Source organism: Bactrocera dorsalis, chromosome 2 (assembly GCF_023373825.1).
Source record: "Bactrocera dorsalis isolate Fly_Bdor chromosome 2, ASM2337382v1, whole genome shotgun sequence".
In the NCBI taxonomy this organism is placed as follows: domain Eukaryota; kingdom Metazoa; phylum Arthropoda; class Insecta; order Diptera; family Tephritidae; genus Bactrocera; species Bactrocera dorsalis.
In genome coordinates, this window is record NC_064304.1 from 63,137,540 (window position 1) to 63,159,651 (window position 22,112).

Below are 22,112 nucleotides of genomic sequence, written 5' to 3' on the forward strand. Positions count from 1 at the left end.
CGCAGCCGCGGTCAACATTTAAATGAAATTATCTTCAAAAAGTAAATGTCATGAACCAATCTAACGTTTCAAATAAAGAACCGATGAGATTTTGCAAATTTTATGCGTTTTTTTTTAAAAAAAAGTTATCAAGCTCTTAAAAAATCACCCTTATATGAACGATCAGTATGTTGAGCTGAGTCAATTTAGCCATGTCGAATTAGTTCCTCGGTTTTTAAGATATCGATATTTTGTAAACGTCATTTGCTCCTCAAGGTGCTGCTCATTTGTCGGAACTGTCGATATCGGATCACTATAACATATAGCTGCCATACAAACTGAACGATCGGAATTTAGTTCTTGTATGGAAAACTTTCATATTTGACAATATCTTCACAAAAGTTGGCTCAGGTTATTTTCAAAGGTAATAATGTAATATACGAAGAAATTGTCCAGATCGGCTTACTATAGCATATATGTATGTAGCTGCTATACAAACCTAACGATCGGAAACTAGTGCTGGAATGGAAAACCTTTGCTTTTGACAAGATATATTCACGAAATTTTGTATAGATTATTTTCTAAGGCAACAATATAAGCTCCGAGGAAATTGTTGAGATCGGTTAACTATAGCATATAGCTGTCATACAAACTGAATGATCGGAAACAAATGCTTGCATGGGAAACTTCCTCATTTGACGATATATCTTCACGAAATTTGGTATGAGTTATTGTTCGTAGACATCATGTAATATCGGAAGAAATTGTTAAGATCGGCTCACCATAGCATATAGCTGCCATACAAACCGAGCGATCGGAATCAAGGGCTTGTATGGAAAACTTTCTTATTTGACAATGAATAATCACGACATGAAATACTACTTCTTCTTCTTAATTGGCGTAGACACCCCTTACGCGATTATAGCCGAGTTAACAACCGCGCGCCAGTCGTTTCTTCTTTTCGCTACGTGGCGCCAATTGGATATTCCAAGCGAAGCCAGGTCCTTCTCCACTTGGTCCTTCCAACGGAGTGGAGGTCTTCCTCTTCCTCTGCTTCCAGCGGCGGGTACTGCGTCGAATACTTTCAGAGCTGGAGTGTTTTCGTCCATCCGGACAACATGACCTAGCCAGCGTAGCCGCTGTCCTTTAATTCGCTGAACTATGTCAATGTCGTCGTATATCTCGTACAGCTCATCGTTCCATCGAATGCGATATTCGCCGTGACCAACGCGCAAAGGACCATAAATCTTTCGCAGAACTTTTCTCTCGAAAACTCGCAACGTCGACTCATCCGTTGTTTACATCATTCAAGTCTCTGCACCATATAGCAGGACGGGAATTATGAGTGACTTATAGAGTTTGGTACTTAAGGTAATAATATAATCTCCGAAAAAATTGTTCAAATCGGATTACTACAGCATATAGCTTCCGTACAAACTGAACACATCGTTACTAAAGGAAATGCACCTGTGAAGGGTATATTAGCTTCGGTGCAGCCGAAGTTAACGTGTTTTCTTGTTTTTTTAATAAAATTGATTGGGAAGCATTAATTACCCTTTTTTTTAATTTTAAAGTTTGTTAATACAATACTTTTAGCTTTTTGGTGTGAGTTTTATAGTATGTTGAAAAAAGTGCGAAGGGATACATTTCCAAAACATTGGTTTCTTTGATCATTAAGCAGTTGTTTTAGTATGCTGTGAAATGGAAAAATTTTTAAGGAAGAATCATGTTCAAGTACAGCAAAAAATATTAAGCTATCGCTTTTTGAAAGAATAAAATCAGACGAATTTTTCCTTATGTCAACTCATACCTTTGCGGTTCAATTAACGGCTTAGGCAAATTTTCCCAGGTAGGTCACATCAGAAGTTTTATTTATGCTTCAGAAGCTTTTCTGTAGATAGTTATTGGACGTCTTGTAGTTTTCAACATTAGCAAAATATATGTATATAGACTAAAAATATACTCCATGTAATTTCCGTTATATAAATAGCATATACATATTCATACAAATGTAAGTTAATACCACCAGTTCATATTACATGAACATATTCTTTATCTGTCATAAATATGTAACATGACACTTATGACCCATATGGTCCGTATTTAAACATTATATGTACTTTGCTAATACTGTCCGCCTTAGGTGGTCCAAAAATATAACTCATAGATTGTAAGATGAATCTTTCCACTTGAAACATATGTCCTACATTTGTCCTATCTCAAGTGGATTGTAGATTGTACTTCCTAGAATGTAAGATTAATATTTGTATCTAGACTTAAGCAAAATATTGTATTTAAGAAAAAGATAATAAAGAAAACGGCAGTTGCCCGTGGTTGCCCACGAAACTCAAACCAAACTATTAATTGGCGATCCTGCCAGGAGACACGTAAACTCCTGTTGGACCAAAAACAAAAAAAAAACCAAAAAAAAAAAAGCAAAAAAAAGCGCAAAGCAATTAACGGCAAAATAAAAATCACCAAGAGACATAAGAAAAAATCTCAGCGCCACAATTGAAAGAAAATTCGAGTGTTTGCCAACTGCCTATCGAACGCGCCACATCTATACGAATTACGAGCGAAAAACAAGCTAACGTATGCGTTACAGCAATTGAAAAAAAAAAAATAAATAAAATAAAATTGAGAAACAAAAAACTACAAAAATACAAAGTGATTTCAAAATCTGAATTTAAAAAACCAAAAACTGAAAGTGAAAATTTTTGAAAATTACAAACAAAGAAAATTAAGTGCGTGAATCTATAAACTATCCACATAGAAAAACCTTTCATAAAAACAAATAAATAAAAAACGCGCCACGTCTATACGGATTACGAGCGAAAAACAAGCTAACGTACGCGTTACAGCAATTTAAAAAAATAAAATAAAATTGAGAAACAAAAAACTACAAAAATACAAAGTGATTTCAAAATCTGAATTTAAAAAACCAAAAACTGAACGTGAAAATTTTTGAAAATTACAAACAAAGAAAATTAAGTGCGTGGATCTATAAACTACCCATATAGAAAAACCTTTCATAAAAACAAATAAATAAAAAAAATTTCTGTAAATCAGAAATTTCACAAAAAAAACAAAAACTTCTTTAATCTAAACCTCGCACACGGCCGCCAACGACGACCATTGCACAACCAACCGCCCAAATTCGAGTTAAAAAGCAACAGCAGCAGCAAAGTCAACAATAGCCGCAACAGTAGTAACAGCAGCAACAGCAGCAATAGCAACAGTAACAACAGCAGCAGTAGAAGCAGCAACATAAAATTAGTTGTAAGTAAGGCTTATACATATGTATTTATTAATTAAATTAAGTACAAAAATTGTTTATTGTGAGTATTAATTTGCTTCATGAAACTCACAAATACATATAGTATATAAAAAAGGGCAAACCCGAAAAATAACGATCATAAAAGAGAGGCGATAGGAATAAAGAATTTTTAAGAGATCAAGATAATTTTATAATTTTTCAAAATGGCAATGAATAATTTTACTGTAGACGATATAGCTAGATTAATAGCTACACAAACCGCAAACTTAAGAACTGAGATAGCTCAGTTGAGTAATAGAATTAAAATTCTAACAGATGCGTCACATGTAACTGAGTATGAAACTCAAAGAATTAACGATTCCATAACATGTGACGAAAATTTAGACATAATAAAGTCTTTGCCAGAATTTTCCGGTAAATCTTATGTCAGCTGGAGAGAAGCTGCAAAGAATTCGATGAGCCTATATATTGAAGGTAGTAGAAGGTATTTTGGAGCATTAACTATCCTCCGAAATAAGATTGTAGGTAATGCCAATGATATGTTAACTAATCATGGCACAGTTTTGAATTTCGAAGCAATATTTGCAAGATTAGACTTTGCTTACGCCGACAGACGACCAATTCACGTAATTGATCAAGAAATGAGCGTTATGAGACAAGGATCGGCATCCTTAATTGATTATTATAATGAAGTCAATCAGAAATTGACATTACTAATAAATAAAACTATAATGACGCACGGCACCAATTCAGATATTACAAAGCAATTAAATATCAAGAATCGAGAAACCGCGTTAAGAACTTTTATAACTGGTTTAAATTACCCTCTAAACCAAATACTATTTGCATTAACACCTACCGATTTGCCAAATGCCCTTGCTAAAGCACAAGAACTTCATTCAAATCAAATACGATCGCAATTTGCTTTGCAATTTACTAAAAACAATCATGAAATTGGTTCACGAAACAAGCCTCAAGTTAACCGAAGATATTCGAATTTTCAGAATAACTTAAGGTACCCCCAAACAAATAATAATTCATACCAAATGTATGCCAATCACCCAGAACCAATCCAATTAACAAATAAACCCAATAACGTGCAAAGAAACCAACCACATGTGAGGAGTAACAGATATAATTGGCAGACAAATTATCAGCCAACAAATATACCAAAAAGGTCATTTGAAAGTGCACAAATAAGCGCACAACCTCAACCAAAAATTCAACGAATTAATAATATTGGTGAGAACCATTTTTTAAGGGTAAATTCCGATTTGCCGTATGTTATTAAAACCGATACAAAAACTGGGCAAATCTTTAGAATTCTCATAGATACGGGAGCAACCAGCTCATATATACGGGCCGGAATTTATAATAATAAAAACATTTTAGTAATCAAGAAGAAGGTTAGAACCATTCATGGTTCGACCATAATAAAATATTTTCATAATATCAATCTGTTTGGTATACAGGAACGTTTTTATGAAATTAACAATTTAGAGAGCGATCTTTTAATTGGAATTAATTTCCTAAATAAAATCGGAGCGACAATTGATATTCCGAATAGAAAATTGATATATGGGAATAATAAAACAGAGAAAATAAATTTTCTCAATGATTTAATTATACTAAACCCCTTGGGACAAAAAAGTCCTGAGGCACCCGTCAATAATAATATTAGCAAAAATGATACTAAGGATAGAAAAATTAATGAAGCAAATGCTCGCAACATTTTGAAAATAAATAATGTTGAAATTTCTAACGAAGTTGCTGATACGTATAACTATAATAACAATGAAAGGAAAGATATCAACATTCCATTGCTAAGAGAGGATGTTATTAAAATAATAAATAAAGCTCATCAAAACGTGAACATGGATTTACCTTTTAGAACAGATATTAAAGCAGAAATTAGAACTGAGGATGACAAGCCTATATGGTCCAAACAATATCCTTATTCTATATCTGCAAATAATTTTGTTAATAAGGAAATCGAAAGTTTACTCGTAAAAGGGATTATACGACATAGTAAAAGCCCGTATAATTCTCCCGTTTGGGTCGTTCCAAAAAAAGGAATAAATGAAGATGGTAGTCCGAAATTAAGACTGGTCATCGACTTTAAAAAAATTAATGAAAAAACAATAACCGACAGGTACCCAATGCCTAATCCCGAGGTGATACTTTTTAATTTGGGAGAATCAAAATACTTTTCCACAATAGATTTAGAGTCTGGATTCCATCAGATATTGATGGAAGAAAACGATATAGAAAAAACAGCATTTTCTGTAAATAACGGAAAATATGAATACCTTAGAATGCCATTTGGACTTAAAAATGCTCCAAGTATATTTCAGAGAGCAATGAATAATATTTTACATGAATTTATAGGAAAATTTTGTCACGTATATGTTGACGACATAATAGTATATTCAAAAACTCTAAAGGAACATATATCTCATTTGAAATATATAGTACAAACCCTCGAAGAAGCCCATATGAAAATATCTATAGAAAAATCTAAATTTATAGAAACCGAGGTGGAATTTTTAGGATACGTTGTATCCCATAAAGTTATAAAAACTGATCCCAAAAAAGTAGAGACAATAAAAAATTACCCATATCCCAAGACGTTACGACAACTTAGAGGATTTTTAGGATTAACGGGATACTATAGAAAATTTATAGGAAATTATGCAACAATAGCTAAACCACTAACAAAACACTTAAAGGGAGAAAATGGTAAAATATCGCAGTATATGTCCAAAAAAACAATTATTAATCTTGATCAAGAAGGAATTGTTGCTTGTGAAACCTTAAAAAGAGCGTTACAAGAACAAGTTGAATTAGCTCAACCAAACTTTGAGAAAAAATTAATTTTAACTACTGACGCATCTAATGTTGCTGTAGGTGCAGTCTTATCCCAAGAAGGAAGACCAATAACATTTATTTCAAAGACATTAAATACCACCGAACAAAATTACGCAACAAACGAAAAAGAATTATTCGCCATAGTTTGGGCATTAAAGACATTACGCCATTATCTTTATGCAGTAAAAAATTTAGAAATTCATACGGATCATCAACCATTAGCATTTGCAATGTCCGAAAAAAATCCAAATGTTAAAATGAAAAGATGGCGAGCTTTTATTGAGGAGTTTTCTCCAAAAATTATTTATAAACCGGGAACAACAAATGTAGTTGCTGACGCATTATCAAGACAAGTATTAAATAATTTAACTAGTTCATGTGAGTCGAGTGACTCAAGTGAATCACTAATAGAAACCCAACATTCCGCAGAAAGTAGCGATGAGTACCAAATTCATGAAACAAAAAAACCTTTGAATCATTTTAAGCAGCAGATAGTAATCGATAATGGAGCAAGAATTACTGTCTCAGAGACTATTTCTTCTTTTAATAATAAACGTTTTTTAATTGAATATGACAGACCAGAAAATATAATTGATATTTTAAAAGAATATATGAATCCAAAAGTAGTTACAGGAATATTTTGCACACCTGAAGTGCTATATGCAATAAAAAACATTTTGAAAGAGACATTTCCCACGATAAAATTTCTATATACTAAACTATTCCCTAATGATATATGCAATAAAGAAGATCAAGGATCGATAATCGAGCAAACACATAATAGAGCACATAGAAATTATAGGGAAAATTTGGCACAAATTAGGCAGCAATATTATTGGCCTTTAATGATAAAACAATTTAAACAGTACGCAAAAAATTGTAGCATATGTAATAGTAATAAATATGAAAGACATCCGAAACTAATTCCAATAGGAGAAGCACCAATACCAAACAAAGAGGGAGAACAACTCCATATAGATATTTTTTTCGCACAAAAGCTTAAATTTCTTACATGTATAGATTCATATTCCAAATTTCTAATCGTAAAATATATAGAAGACAAATCAAATTTAGAAGAAAAAGTTTTGGAACTGTTACAAACATTTCCAAATGTTAAAAGTATAGTTATTGATAATGAACCAGGCTTAAGTACGATACAGTTCAAGTCTTTAATGGAAAGGATTAATGTGCAAATTTATTATTGTACACCACGCCACAGCACAAGTAATGGCCAAATAGAAAGAGTTCATTCAACACTGATTGAAATCTCCAGATGTTTAAAGCAAGAACACAACTTAATTAGTAATTTTGAATCAATTATGAGAGCAGTTCAACAGTATAATAAAACAATTCATTCTGTAACAGGTAAACAACCTTGCAACATTTTATTTAATAAAGAGCCTCATGATAATATGAAAAATGTGTTACAAAATGCTCAAGAGAAAATGCTAGAGCATCATAACAAGAAAAGGCTTCAGAAAAGCTATAAAAAAGGAGATATTATTTATGAAAAAATTTATGGGGAAAGAAATAAATTGAACCCCAAGTACAAAAGACAAGTAGTATTAGAAGATTTAGGAAATACAATTAAAATACAAAACAGAAACAGAATAATACATAAAGATAATATCAAATCTTAAATTAATATGCAAGAAAAAGAAATTTTTGTCTAAAAGTTGTCACATTTAAAAAGACTTCAATCAAAAAAATAATTATAAGTCAAAGATAATATAAAATGTATCTAGGAGTCAAATTTAATTGTACATATAAATTAAGATTTTAAAATGGAACTGTTTAAATTGATAAAATAGTCAATAGCCTCACGTACTATATCCCTTTGAATCGGGACGCTTCAATTTAGAGGTGGGGGAGTTAATACCACCAGTTCATATTACATGAACATATTATTTATCTGTCATAAATATGTAACATGACACTTATGACCCATATGGTCCGTATTTAAACATTATATGTACTTTGCTAATACTGTCCGCCTTAGGTGGTCCAAAAATATAACTCATAGATTGTAAGATGAATCTTTCCACTTGAAACATATGTCCTACATTTGTCCTATCTCAAGTGGATTGTAGATTGTACTTCCTAGAATGTAAGATTAATATTTGTATCTAGACTTAAGCAAAATATTGTATTTAAGAAAAAGATAATAAAGAAAACGGCAGTTGCCCGTGGTTGCCCACGAAACTCAAACCAAACTATTAATTTGTATGTATGTATTAGAAATACAAATAGAACAGAAGGGCACCAATAAATCTGTGCTTAGCGGATGATATTTTCGGTTAATGCGAACGCTCATAAACAAATTATGTATAAGCTGATCGCTAGTGATTCAAAGTTGTTCTCTATAGATAATTTGAAGAGAAACGGTTCGATTCGTGTACAGTAGTATCTCGATAGATCGGACACCCTTGATGTTGGGGGTCGTCCGGATAACGGGGGTGTCCGGATTATAGATATTTTTTTTAATGGTTATTTGCGGGAAAGAAATTTGACACAATTAACATACATTTTAATTCAAATTCAGTTTTTATTAAAATTTTATGTAAACATGGATACTTTTAATTGTTATGCATTTGAAAAAAAGTATCAATTTTGGTCTGTTTAGAGTTTTCTCTAAACATTTTATCTGCAGTTTCCTTTAAGCGTTTTAAAGTTAAAATGTCCATAGCCGAAGCGTCAATTTGTTCTGCCCACTGAATCGTTTTGGAAAAAATACTTTTTGCTTCACTACTACTGATTTTATTTTCCACTTCAACTATGCTATAGTCAGAGTCACAACCATTTTCCTCAATATTATCGTTTTCTAACACAGACTGCACAATTTCCCGATCAGAAAAATCGTATTCGAATTCATCTCTTCCAGTGGCCCAGTCATTTATGGTTTGAGTATCAACTTGAGCGTCCAGATTTATTGAAGCGATGATGGTATGAATTTCATTCATGTCTGAATTAGCGGCTGTAAGTTGAGCCAGAGGTATCAAATCTTCCTCCATCCATTCTTGTCGGTCACTGCACAACAACTGGTTCCAACTGCGTACAATATTCTGCTGTGATATACCTAACCACGCATTGTTTAAAAGTGTGACACAATTTCGTAGCGTAAAGTTTTTTAATGCAATTCCAATATCTGTATTATCAATTGGAAGATAATTCAAAAGTTGTTTTCTGTAAGACACTTTAACATTTTGAATTAAATTTTGATCTAAAGGCTGTATGATTGCTGTGCAATTGGGTGGAAGAAAGACAATTCGAAAATTAGTGTCTATGTCAATATCTTCTGATCTTGGGTGGCATGGAGCATTGTCGATTAGTAAAATAGCTTTTAATGGTCTATTATTGTCTTGCAAAAATTTTTTTACATCCGGTATAAAATATTTCCTGTACCATTCAGTAAATAAGAACGTTGACATCCAACCTTTTTTAGTTGCTTTATAAGTTACAGGCACATTGCAATTTTTAAATGATCGTGGATTAGTTGATTTCCCTATTACCAAAAGGGGTAGCTTATGTGTGCCAGATGCATTGCAACAAGGCATAAAAGTTATCCGATCCTTTGAAATTTTTCGACCAGATGCAGATTTTTCTTGCGAGTGCGCCAATGTATTTGCAGGAATAACTTTCCAAAAGGCTGCTGATTCATCTGCATTATAAATCTGGTCATGGTCTAGGTCTATTTCTTTTATAATAGATTTTAATTTTTGCCTGAATGGTTCCACTGCAGAAACATCACTGCTTACTTTTTCACCACAAATTTTTAATTTCCTTATGCCATGTCGTGCTTTAAAATTTGAAATCCACCCCAAACTTGCCCCAAAATCATTTTTGCCAGTTATTTGATTATAGAAATATTTTGCTTTGTGTTGAATCATTTCGGTTGATATAGGAATATTCTGGTTTCTCTGTTGAACAAACCAAGTCATTAAGGCCTTCTCCATATCCGGATGTTCTCCTATTCTCATGGTCTGCCTTTTTTCTGAGAAATACCACTAAGTTATTAAATTTGGAAACCAAAATTGGTTCCACTTTAACTAACCTGGTTTCTGCACACAGTTGGACGCATACTTTTTGATAGCATAACGTTTCTTTTTTATGTCAAATACAGTAGATTTTGTTACCCGAAATTGTTCTGCAACGTATCTAATTGATTTTCCTTCATCAAGGCGATCTAATATTTCACATTTTTTCTGAATAGATAGGGTTTTATGAGCTCTTTTATTTATTTGTCTGCCGTTCATTTTAATAACAAAGAAATTCAATGCAAGTCCAGTCACTGTGCCACTTCACGAACTATGAATAAACAAATGGTGCACCGCCGTGTAGAGAATAATATCATTCTTGGAATAAATACATATGTATATACGCACATTTTTTCGTTAAAGTACCGATATTCTTCGAACTGCTGCAGCAAAAACTCACAACGCAAAGTAAAAATCATAATACCAAAGGGAAAAGAGAAACAAAAGTCTGCATTTTTTGTAGCGTCCGGATTAAAGAGTAAAAAATATAAAACTGTCCGGGTAATAGCAATGTCCGGATTATAGAGGTGTCCGGACTAAAGGGTGTCCGGTCTATCGAGATACTACTGTACATGAATCACTAGATGGTCAATTGTTGAGCTGACAGGACGATTATGACGACCATAAATTGGACGTAGCGCTCTTAAAGTTGAATCCATGACTTCGAATTTCGATAGCAAATTTTAATAGTTTCGACAAGCTGTTGGATCGTAGGTATATCTTTTAATGATGAAATGGCAAACTTTACTGAAGATAAGTGTCAAAATGACGTCGATTGCTGTCCCTATCAGTCCACGTTTGTAGCGTTCCTATTAAAAAACCCGTTACTACAACGATTTCGCCTCTATGTCAATTTTTTCTAACTAGGTGTGAGTTATTTTATTAAAATTTAATGGTAATTCTGAATTTTTTTAAATACATATATATTGTGAATTAGTCTATTTCGGGGTCTATACTCTCTCATCTGTATAGTAAATTGGCAATGAATTAGTCTATTTCGGGGTCTATACTCTCTCATCTGTATAGTAAATTGGCAATGATCAAAGTGAAGAAATATTAAGTCAGGTTCAAACTGTTCAAAGTCGAATAAATCTATATCGCTCATTTGCTGCAAGACCGGCATAAGTCAAAAAAATCGATTTGCCAGAAAACGCGTTTAAAGTTTTCAACTTACTACAACCTTACACGGTGACTCCAATCTTACACCTCTTCTCAAGCGGAGCATATAAGAGGTATTCATATGAATTTTTCACTCAACATGAAGTATGATATAACGAACAATTCTGCAGCATTAACTCAAAAATCACGTTTTTTGAATTATGCCGGTCTTGCAGCAAATGAGCGATATACATACATATATAAAAATCAATGCCACTTTCTTTGTAATTTCATCACTCATAAACGGCTGAACCGATTTGGCTGATTTTTTTTTTGTTGTATTTGTTATTATTAGGAGAAGGTTCTTATGTAAGAAAAAATTACGAAAGTTGCCGGAAACCCCTAAAAACAGCCCTTTTCTTTTTCCCATACAAACGTTTTATTTTGTATATACGTACATATGTACATACATATGTAAGTAAAAATGATTGTTTGTTTGTTAGTAACGCTAACGCTCGAGAACGGCGGAACCAATCTTCAGGAAATCAGAAGTTGTTCGCTGTGGATCTGGAAAGGGTTAGATATAAAAAAAACAATATACTTTTCATAAGGAAAAGTCGAAAAATTGGAAATTTCCAAAAAGTGACTTTTCATACACTTCTTTTTTGTTTTGTTTTTCAATATTTTGATTTGTAAATTATTTGAATCGTTCACTTTCGGTCGCTTACTTTTTTATTCCGGAAAAATTATTGAAAATTATTCAGTGAAAACTTTATGTGTGTTTTAAACGAAGTGATCAATTACAGATTGAAATTTGTTACGAAGCAACGAAGACATCGCGCTAATATCGGTCGGCGTTCTATTTGCCATCAACGTATGGCAGCTCAAGACACAAGAACTTCATGAGACTCCCACGATGCGATGACATATGTGTGGAATTATGGATCGCTGTCAATCAGCAAGCGATCATCACGATAATACAGCAAGACTTTTCAAACAACAGCTACGGTGTTTGATGAACTTTATCTTGAAGCAACGTATGTATATACGAGTATGGTGCAGTCAGATGCTGGATGTACTCTGTTGAGTTGCAAAAAAGAGGTTTGCCCCAAGCACACATTTTTCTTTGAATGGTGGATGGTGGTTACACCAGATCAAATTGATGAAATCATTTCTGCCGAAATTCCTCATGCAGAGAAAGATCCATTATTCTACGAAGCGATGAAAACCAATATGGTGCATGGACCTTGCAGACACCACAATTCCACTTGCAATAAATGCACGAAACACTATCGACGTGCTTTTCTTTCGGAAACGCAAACTGGAAATGATGGATATCCACTCTATCGTCGTAGCTCATCAGACGACAATGGCAGGACATTTACCATTCAACTTAGAGTAGTGAATAACGAAGTTGAGAACATATTGATCGTACTATATTCTCCACTGTTGTCTAATTCACATTCAAAACTCATATCAATGTTTAGTATTGCAGTTTGGTGTAATCTATAAAATACGTTTGTAAGTACGTCATCAAAGGAACCAATATGGCGGTTATTGGTCTTGAAGGATACGAACGGTACGGGTATTTACTTCTGCAATTCATGAACGTTTTTTGACTGTTGTGCGTCTCGCAGTTTATTTGAAGAATGGCTAAAGAGTGTTTTTCAACCCAGAGAATACAGTACAGCCAGCGGAAACACTTCCAATAACATTGACATTTTCCATAATACAATTGCTAAGTATTTGGAATAGAAGAAAAGAACTGCAACCAAATACGCCGTGAAATAGATTATAAATGGTTCAGTAATCAGTCGTTGAGTATGTATTATACCACGTGCATCCCTAAAGACTGATGTCACAACCTTTCCAGCCGCCTTTTTCGTTTCTCCACGCCTGAAAACCATCACCGCCAACTTCATCATGTGCAGTCCACTAGAATGACTGTCGATTGGACTCCAGCGGGAAATGATGGAGCTATATTTCTTTATTTATTGCGATTAGAGAGTACTTAAACACTTCTCAGAATTAGTTGTTTTTGTTGGATTATGAACTTGCGAGCACCTACTTTGCAACTCAATGGTGGATTTCCCTGAGCCCAAATTCAACAGTATTTTTCACAAAAAAACAATGCTTTATGATCGATTTTTTTAAACTAACACAAGTTGCTTTCCTTCAATCAGGCCCGAGTTTATCTATTTATAAAACTAATTTTTTTTGTCCGATTGATTTTAGATGAATCTTCAAGGACTTATAGTTGTCACCGCAAGTACCTTTTTTTGGAACAGGGTCAACACAAACAACTACAACTTTGGAAATAAATTTTTTTTTTTGAAATTTTCGTGACTTCAAGTCAACACATTATGTATATAATAATGTCATATTACTACTTTTGTGACATGATTTAATAGCAAAAAAAATACTGAAAATTCAAATTTTTTCGTGCCTCTGACTACCTCTAACTCCTTAACTGAAGTATTCTCGAGAAAATGTTTCCTCGCAATTTTATTAAGATAATTAAAAATTTACCTACAAAGTAGACTATAGTCCATTAAAGTAGCAATGATTTTAACATCATTTTCCATTTGAGTAATTTTCAAAACTATAGTAAAAGTATTTATAAATTTACGTTTACTTAATTTTACTAAGATATCTTACGTATTGACCGATATATGTATATGGTATAAACCGTATATTAGACATATAAGATCAGGAAGGTATAAACCAAATTCCTTTCAGTTTCAGTACGGTAGCTTAACTTCATTAACCCGTCTTGTTCAAACCGAATGTCGCCGAGATCTTGAGCTTCAATTTTAAGCACCAAATAGCCGGTTATCATGGCGCGATAACAGTTGTCACGGTTGTGAACGTTGTTCAAGCGAAAGTCATTGCATGGTGACGATGATGCCAAACAATACTGAACAAAAATAACATGACAGCTTAACACGACTATAAAGTATAACTTAATCAAGTAGTAAAATTAAATCCAAACTTTTTAAAGTAACAGGTCATATAAAAATTCCCGGCCTGCCATAGTAAAACAAATTTTTTAAGCTAAATTGCTTTTTATTTGACGTAGTTCCCTTCATGGGTGGTACTTTAATTATAGCGACCCCCCAACTTTTCGTTACTCTTTTTGTAGTACGATTCGGCCTTTCTTCAAAATGGGCCTCGGTTTCGTTGATTCCCGGAAAGTCAAACTAAGTTTTTGCTTCAACTGTATTTTTTTCCCTTCTTGAGCAATTTTTAGCAACACGCGAAGTTCGTTTTTATCAATTTTTTCACAATATTTTTTTTGAAGTTATACTTCTTATACGAGTTCAGAAAAGGTTGCGATAGATTCATATTGCGCAACCTTGTCTCCGAATATGTTTGAGTAGCAAGGGAAGCGGTGACAATCGGCGATCGTTTCTTTTGGCACAGCTCGGATTTTCTACCAACAACACAATGTTGCCATGCTTATGCTATTGTTGAACAATGTTTCAATTTTTGGTTGGTGACATATTCACATGTGTGCGCATATGTATGTTTGTATTATTGAAGTTACACTCCTTTTTCTTTCGTTTGTCTTTCATTTCTGCGAATCCTCAACTATTTTGTGTGACTTTTGGTTGAAATACTCTGCGTTGGCCTTTGAAAAATTAAGACTATACTTCACAGAATCATTTCTGTAGTTAGTCTTCGTTTACATTTTCTGAAAATCGACCCGCAATGACGAGATATATTGTTTTATCTGACAGCGTGAGGTTTAAGAACTTCATTTCTAATTTTGTCTTGTGGCAAATTAGAAATGATGTTTCTTCGAAAATCGTTCGCTTACAACGGATAAAACGACTTCTGAGTGGTGATTTTAATGAATAAATTCCAAGGTTTTACACAAAAATAATGCAGTCAATAAGTACAGTACGCTTATGTATGCTTGCGCATTATTTTTCTTTCGTTTGGCTTTCATTTCTGCAAATTCTCAACTATTTTGTTATGACTTTTAATTTGATCTTATTTTATAATAACTCATTTTAAATACATAAAAGATTTACCGAACCATTATGATGATATATTCATGATTCATACGCAATGTACGAATGTAAGTAATTTCGTTTTGCCGTCGGCATTTCAATTTCTCATGCTTCAATTTTTGCTTTCAACCAAGAAATCGCTTGTATGCATGTGCAATATATGACTTTGCGTTTTGCCGTCGGCATTTCCATATTGACATGCAAGGGTAATTATGTATTTCATTGTTTCGTTTTGGCCCAATTTTGTATATTAAGACAAGTGTCAATAATTGCGCCAAAATCAAATAAATATTTACATATTAAGTAAAAATCTTCTTCTTACATGTTCTTTGTATATATCATATGTAAATAAGTATTGAGCTTTCTCCTACTAATATATTGGGCAAATTGACAAGTGTCTATAATTGCGCCAAAATCAAATATATTATATATTCATATGTAAATATGTTTTAAACTTTACATAAAATTGAAGTGTCAATAATTGCAACAATTTTCATAAAGTTGGAAATTTTGCGCGAATAAGACGTGTGCGGGTTAAGTCGTGAATTTTACTTATATTAATTAATTTGAAAGTGCCGAAAAATGCGAAACGAAATTTCAATACATTTAAATAAATTTAAGTAAATTTATATGTATTTTCATTTATATTTAATTATCAATAAATTTTTTTTTAAATTATTTGCCCTAGTTGTCCATTTTATTTTCTCACAATGCGAAAAAATCATTCAACATATAATATGTAGTTTGCACATTTGTCTGTATGTTTGCGAAAGCAAATGTTCTACAAAAGCATATTTCTATACTTAAACAAAATAGAGGATGGAGTCATGTGTAGAAGTTCACGCAAGTGAGGAAAGTTCTCTGATCGCCATTCACTTGGGAGTGGCCAGAAACGATTCTTCTACATATGACGCAAGCAGCTCACGACTTCCGGTCTTTCACCAAGTATCCTCTGGGTAGCCTAAGAACATCCGTTTGAAGGCGAGCTAAAGTGAGAAGGCGAAATATCCCCTACTTATGGTTGTGCGCTGGGTTTGGGACCCGCCACGTAAAAAAACACCCCCAATGAAAATCAACAATCCGCCTCGGATGAGAGACCCTCTTTTGACGACCATGGCAAACGAAATAAGGACTACGAATTGAGGGCATGCACCTGGAATGTCCGGTCCCTTAATTAGGAAGGTGCCGCTGCCCAGCTGGTTGATGTCCTCGTGAAAATAAAGGCTGACATCACCGCCGTCCAAGAAATGCGATGGACGGGACAAGGACAGAGACGAGTAGGTCCTTGTGACATTTACCACAGTGGCCATATAAAGGAGCGCAAGTTTGGTGTTGGATTCGTCTAGCCACAATCCGCATCAAAGCGAGGTTCTTCAACATATCGCTGATTTGCGCCCACGCCCCGACGGAAGAGAAGGACGATGTGACCAAAGATGCCTCTTATGTGTGCTTGGAGCGCACTTATGAGAGATGCCCCGCCACGATGTCAAAATCGTGCTTGGCGACTTCAACGCCAGTGTGGGCAAAGAAGGTATCTTTGGCACTACGGTCGGTAAATTCAGCCTCCACGAGGAAACATCCCCAAATGGGTTGAGGCTGCTCAACTTCGCCGGGGCCCGAAATATGGCTATCTGTAGTACTGGATTCCAGCATAAGAAGATACATCAAGCTACCTGACTGTCTCCGGATCGAAAAACCGCCAACCAGATCGATAATGTTGTGATAGACGGAAGACACGTCTCCAGTGTTTTAGATGTACGTGCACTACGAGGTCCTAACATCAACTTGGACCACTATATTGTTGCAGCCAAAATTCGCACCCGCCTCTGTGCAGCAAAAAACGCACGCCAACAAACACAAGGAAGGTTCGACGTCGAGAAGCTGCAATCACAACAGATAGCCGAACGATTTTCTACTCGGCTTGCACTCCTGCTCTCTGGGAGCACTCGTCAACAACTCTGTATAAGGGAACTGTGGGACGGCATTTCAAACTCCTTACGTACAGCTGCAACCGAAACTATTGGTTTTCGGAAAGTCCAAAAGAATAGCTGGTACGACGAGGAGTGCCGTGTCGCAGCGGAGAGAAAACAGGCTGCCTACCTCGCAACGTTACGATCGACCACAACACGTGCGGGATGGGATAGATACCGAGAGTTGAAGAGGGAAGCGAGACGCATTTGTAGACAGGAAAAGAAAGAGGCCGAAATGCGTGAGTGCGAAGAGCTTGATAAGCTGGGCGACAGGGGTAATGCTCGAAAATTCTACGAAAAGGTGCGGCGGTTTACAGAAGGTTTCAAGACCGGAGCATACTCTTGTAGAACCTCCCAAGGTGATCTAGCCACCGATGCCCAGAGCATACTTAAATTATGGAGGGAACACTTCTCCAGCCTGCTGAATGGCAGTGAATGCACAACACCAGAAGAAGACGAACCCGATACCCCAATCGATGACGATGGAGCAGACGTTCCATTGCCCGACCATGAAGAAGTTCGAATAGCAATTGCCCGCCTGAAAAACAACAAAGCGGCGGGGGCCGGTGGATTGCCGGCCGAGCTATTTAAATACAGCGGCGAAAAGCTGATAAGATGCATGCATCAGCTTCTTTGCAAAATATGGTCGGCCGAAAGTATGAACAACGATTGGAATTTAAGTGCGCTATGCCCAATCCATAAAAAAGTAGACCCCACAATCTGCGCCAACTGCCCTGGTATTAGCCTCCTCAACATCGCATATACGGTTCTATCGAGCGTATTGTGTGAAAGATTAAAGCCCACCTCTTGACGGTGATTGATTGGACCTTATCAGTGTGGCTTCAGACCTGGTAAATCAACCACCGACCAGATATTCACCATGCGCCAAGTCTTGGAAAAGACCCGTGAGAAGAGAATCGACACTCACCACCTCTTCGTCGATTTCAAAGCTGCTTTCGACAGCACGAAAAGGAGCTGCCTTTTTTGCCGCGATGTCTGAATTTGGTATCCCCGCAAAACTAATACGACTGTGTAAACTGACGTTGAGCAACACGAACAGCTCCGTCAGGATCGGGAAGGATCTCTCCGAGCCGTTCGATACCAAACGAGGTTTCAGACAAGGCGACTTCCTATTGTGCGACTTCTTCAATCTGCTTCTGCAGAAAATTATTCGAGCTGCAGGACTTAATCGAGCGGGTACAATCTTTTATGAGAGTGTACAGCTGCTGGCGTATGCCGATGATATTGATATCATCGGCTTCAACACCCGCGCCTTTAGTTCTGCTTTCTCCAGACTGAGCAAGGTAGCAACGCAAATGGGTCTAGCAGTGAACGAGGGCGAGACGAAATATCTCCTCACATCAAACAAACAGTCGTCGCACTCGCGACTTGGCTCTCACGCCACTGTTGACAGTCATATCTTTGAAGTTGTAGATAATTTCGTCTATTCAGGAACCAGCATTAACGCCACCAACAATGTCAGCCTGAAAATCCAACGCAGGATTACTCTTGCCAACAGGTGCTACTTCGGACTGAGTAGACAATTGAAAAGTAAAGTCCACTATCGACGAACAAAAGCCAAACTCTGTAAGTCGCTTATAATTCCCGTCCTGCTATATGGTGCAGAGGCTTGGACGATGGCAACAACCGATGAGTCGACGTTGCGAGTTTTCGAGAAAAAAGTTCTGCGAAAGATTTATGGTCCTTTGCGCGTTGGCCACGGCGAATATCGCATTCGATGGAAAAATTTATCACAGCAATATTATGTATATGTATATTATGTATATTGCTGTGATAAATTTAATTTCTATTAGTAAGAAAAATATTTATTTGTATAGTATACGATGTTAAAAGGAATACATCCTTTCTATCGTATCTTGTGTATCTGCACATGCTCATATGAGTGTATGTATACGCATGTGCGCGTTCAGAAATTGAAATCATATTTTCATCACTTATCAATATACTTATTACATGTGCGCGCATTGACTTGCATGTTCATACATTCATATATACTTATATGTACATATATTTGCATACATTGCCGAACAAATAATGCACAAGCATACAAACATACATATGCGTACACATATGAATATGTCACCAACAAAAAATTGATCTTCACAGGTAAATATGGCAGCCAAATTGGCGAAGAATAAAAGAGAGATGATTACGCTGCATATTCTCTTCCGCAACGAAGAGACAGAACTACTTTCCGGGTCAAATTCCTTCATTTAGACTTTGCTTTATTCTTCAGTTTATGTGCATAATAAATTTATAAAATGTGAATTTAAGTTTTCTAGTTTTCTTTCATACAAAATGATATGCATTTCTGAATAACACTAAGAAATATAACTTCTTCCGCGCGTAGGGACTCCACGCACCTTTTTTTTTGCTTCACTCAAAATTATATAAATAATAAACTAATGATCATACAGCTGTCACTCTTCTTTTGAGGATTAGGGCAAACTAAAAATCATACTTATTTAATCTTCGTAGAGCCATCTACACAGAAAGGCGACTTTTCAATTGACCTGTTATATGTTGCATATTCTCTTCCAATTATTATTACACTAGCAACCCGCCCCGGCTTCGCACGGAAATAAAATATAAGGCCTATGTCACTCACTGAAAAAATGATTAATCGATCCCATAGTTTTGATTTATTCATTACTGCCCGTGGCCCGCACGCGTTACATTTGGAGTAAAACAATTCCCCTTTCTTTATACCATGAAGATTTCCTTGCTATCTTTGGAATATCTAAATTCATACCCTACATTTTTTTGCATTTTTACATTTTTATTTTATTTTTACAACAACAATTAATATATTACAGAATGTCTTTATATACAACGTTCACAGCTTTCTTGTCATTAGACAATACAAACATGTTTTATCTTGAGATAACTCTTGAAAGAGCGACATACAGTTGGCCATGTCAAAAACAGTCAACGCTCAAATCTAAGCCTGCAACGTTGAAGGTTTGACCCTGCTATTTATTAATGGTCATTACCAAAGATGTCTTTACCGGAAATTGTAAACGTTTAAATTGGAATGGTAAATCCGATGGTATCATAGGGATTCGGGGAATCAATACATCTTCTCCGGTACCACATCCTGTGAGTATTGTGCACTCGATTATGAAAGTTTTCAGTGATTTTACCAGCAAACGCGTGCCATTGCAAAGTTTAGGTGGATTCAGGTTTCTTAATAAAATAACAGGACAACCTACTTTCAACACCATTTTGTGATGATTCGTAACTCGTGCTGACGATTCTCTGGCTCTCTGAACCGTATGCCTATCTCGATCCCGGCTGTGGCGAACCTCACGCTCTACTGAAGATTCTCTCTCTACCTCACCTCTATATCTATCCCGAGCCTGACTAAGGCGAGCCTCACGTTCCGTTGACGATTCTTCATCTCTTGCTGAACGTAGTCTTCTGGCGTTCACTGTACTTCGACCTATGTCCGAACGACGACGTCTTCCAGACATGACTTTATAATTTCAGTACAAAATTTACTCAGTTCTATATGTATTATTAACTATGCTCAAATTGCCATATTATTATGTGCCGCAGTAAAAAATATGTAAATACTTACCATTTAGAAACATAAGAAAATTACTGATGTAATATCTTCAAAAATATTCATATTAAATCAACAATGTATCTAAGGCTTCGAAAATAAGCTATTAGTTATTATTTAGTAAAAAGTAAATTACAAAAAATGTTATTGTGGGTGTAGTCGTTGGAATTGATAGCAAATTTAACGCGCTCCGAATCAATAAAAACTATTCAAAAACTGTATTTTAATTATTGAACGTGAACAGAGCGGTTTATTTCGCTGAAAAAATTTAATGTACATATAATCAGGGGTGTTGTGAAATCCAAGACAGAATTGCCTAGCTGTCAGAATTGAAAACCAATTCTGATTTTAAATGGTGTCACAGAATCTGATTGGATTTTCGTCTTTTCGAACATACACAAAACCAATATTCGAATCAGCTGTTTACTAATGTGACCAATATTGTGAATGCAATTTGAATAAAATTTGAAATGAGTTCAAACACAACTCCCCCGAATTACATGGAATTCAGTACGGTAATAACGACATGAATTGAAAATACATACATACATACGCCCGAAATTTAATGATGCGATAGATTTGTACATATGTACTTACATATGTATGCATGTGTACGTACCGAGTTCTTTCACCATACGATCTAATTCAACACGAATGAGGTGGGGTGAGCTTCCCAGATAACTTCTAATGTTTCATTCGGTTGACAGCGAACAAACACACAAAGTGTATTATTACACGAGGCGACAAAAGTTGCTAATTCTCGGGCGATTCTCTTTTGCTGTCGCCCATTACCTTCACACGAGCAACTTGTGTTGCGCAACTCTGTTCGAGTTTTTTTCTCATTCTCTTTCACTTTACTTTAACCCAATGTCTACTCTTTACTTTAACCCATTGTCGTTTCTTTTTCCTTATGGGTATTTGGGCCACTCTATCACATATATTAATCAGTTCTGACAATTAATAAATACATTTTATTTATAATTCAAAATGAAAACAAAGATTATATGACAGAATTTCACATACCCTTTTCACTATCGTCTGAATCAATTTGTATGGCTTTCTCCATACATTTCACAATATCTTTAATTAATTCGATTTTTTCGTCATACTCCATTTTCTAAAATATTTAAATTATATTATGTATATTTGTATACATATTTGCAAATTACTTGCCAAAAGATGAAATTAAATTTTTTAAATATATTCAAAATATTAATTTCAAAAAATATACTCAAATGCAACTATGTACTACGAAAGAAAGAACACGAATGCCGAAAAACGTCG

At 35.1% G+C, this 22,112-nt stretch overlaps 1 protein-coding gene and 1 pseudogene across 14 annotated transcripts in view; one reads left to right on the forward strand and one right to left on the reverse strand.

The window, feature by feature from the left end:
• LOC115065890 (LINE-1 retrotransposable element ORF2 protein) overlaps positions 1-22,112 on the reverse strand; it is a 247,603-nt gene that overhangs the window by 93,816 nt on the left and 131,675 nt on the right. The gene's annotated exons all lie outside the window — the stretch shown is intronic.
• LOC125776944 (small nucleolar RNA U3) lies at positions 14,900-15,102 on the forward strand (annotated as a pseudogene).